The sequence below is a fragment of the Protobothrops mucrosquamatus genome, unplaced genomic scaffold (assembly GCF_001527695.2).
Source record: "Protobothrops mucrosquamatus isolate PMUCROS unplaced genomic scaffold, P.Mucros_1.0 scaffold3201, whole genome shotgun sequence".
Lineage (NCBI taxonomy): Eukaryota > Metazoa > Chordata > Lepidosauria > Squamata > Viperidae > Protobothrops > Protobothrops mucrosquamatus.
In genome coordinates this window covers 69,206-71,602 of record NW_015389199.1, presented here as the reverse complement: position 1 = coordinate 71,602, position 2,397 = coordinate 69,206, and positions in this window count along the sequence as shown.

Sequence of the window (2,397 nt, the reverse complement as noted above, 5' to 3'; positions counted from 1 at the left end):
CACTGCCCATTGGAATCAGTTTGCAGTTAAATGTATAATTTTAGATTTTGTGATTCTTTCAAATTAAGCCTTCTTATTGTATGATAATATAAGATAAAAGTGTATTCTCCAACACGCATAAACGCGCACACACATTAGGCAAGCTGTATGTAGTGTGTGGTCTATGGTTTACGAATGAATAGCACTGATCTGGGCTAAGTAGAAAACTTTTAATTATAAAAAGATTATGACAATAGAAGAGAAAGCAAAGAAAGGAGTGATTCTAAGCTAGTTACTCATCTTTTAGGGAGGGTGAAAGCTTTTGCAAATAGTTAATCCTGGATACTACTTTAGCAGCATTGCACAAGTCAACAAAATTCCTTTTTAAATTATGTACAACAAATGATTATTAAGATGATGTATATTGTTTATTAAAGGATTACCAACCATCATGTATATTATGAGATGTAAAAACCATAAGTGAGGTCACATACTAATCGTTAAACTACATTATTTTAAATAATAGGGTCTTTTGCAGAAGAAATAAATGCATAATTATTTAATCCTTTCTTTGTGCTGATTTTCTTTATATATAGCTTGATTGTTTTCCTGCAGATGTTTTGTTACTTGACTAGGTTACATCTCCAGTGCTAGAAGTGAATGGGTTTGCTCTGTTTATATACAGTGACTTGGAAGTTATTTTCTCCTTGGTAGTTCCTAGCACAGTTGTGGCGAACTTATGGCATGGGTGCCAGAGGCGGCACTCAGAGCCCTCTCTGTGGGCACGCACGCCGTTGCCCCAGCCCCACCACTCCCCGTAGCCCCCTCCTCACCAGCAGCCCCCTGGAGGAGAGTCACCCCAGGCGCAGCTTGCACAGCCAAGGACATGGCAGCTGGGCAGCGGGGACAAGACTCCGCCCTCGCACCCCATAGTGTACAGATGATGCTGCGGGGCACGGACAGAGGGTGTGGCCACCATGATGCTGTTGGGCTGCCTGGGCGATCTGCTATGGAGGTAGTGGGTGGCCCTGCAGGCAGGAGAGGCAGGGAGGGGCAGGGGCGAGGTGGTTTTTGGGCACTCGGTCTCTAAAAGCTTCACCATCACTGTCCTAGCATATTGTTTTTTGCTTGATTGTTTGCCTGGGATTAATTCTGGTGTTAATCCCTGCTTATCTAACTATTGATTAATAGCATGAGAAGATATTCTGGTTCTTTTGCTTCCATTTTTATTGTCTCTTTTGAATGGTGCATAAATGTTGTTTATCTCTATGTGCCTATTGATGGCTGATTTATCTGAGTGCCAAGCTTCCAGGAATTTTCTAACATTTTGGAACTAGTCTGTCTAGGATGGCCAGTTTCCAGTTGAAACTATGATTAAGCTGTCCATGTGTTGTGAAATTAAGGATTTTCATCTTGTCTTCTGATTGCTAGTTGGTGCTCGTGGCTATGTTCTACTAGTTTTCATCCTGACTGTCTTATGTAGTGGCGGTTACAGTCTTTAAACTGTAAATGGTAGAGGACTCGATTTTTCTTCTTGGACTACTAGGTTGGTTTACTTAAGATGTTTTGGAGGGCTTTAGCTGGTTTGTGTGCTGCAGTAATGCCATGTGGTTGTAATAGTTGTTGTTTGTTTCTGAGATGTTTTTGAGGTAAGGCAGTAATATTTTTCATAGTTTGCATTGGTTATGCTGTAGGTTGAGTGGTCAGGAACTTTTTGATATAAAAGTGTCTCCAGATCTTCTACAAAATTGGATGTGATCAGGCCAAAGCATTCATTAAACAGTTTGTAGCAGACATAGAATGCCAATTGGACCTAGCCAAATCCCACAACATTATTACCAGTGTGAACCTAGCAGGTATTCTGCATTCCCTATGGCAGGGGTAGGCAACCTCGGCTCTTTTATGACTCATGGACTTCAACTCCCAGAATTCCTGAGTCAGCATAGCTGACTCAGGAATTCTGGGAGTTGAAGTCCATGAGTCATAAAAGAGCCGAGGTTGCCTACCCCTGCCCTATGGCATTCTTAACTAATCTTGAAATAACTAATCACCGAAGGGCCTTCACTCTGGCACAATGTCTTGCCCTTCCCTCAACTGTCCTTGAAGACCAATATTGGGAGATCTCCTTCCTAGAGAGACAATGCCCTTGTGACTCCAGATCCGTAGCAAAAGGAGAACATGTACTTTTCCTGTGTCCCTATTACACAGACATCCCTACTAGTCTCATCTCATCATTATTGCATAAATACTCAGGCACTAAGACAACTTTACACCTCCCTGCTGCTTTCGGATACCAACTACAACATATAATATCTTCAGGTTCTGTGCACGAGCACTTAAAATCTGTCAGAAGATGATCTGTGCCTCAAACCAGCCTTAATGAGCACCTAGTTTGTCATTCTAGAGGGCTCTTTCATG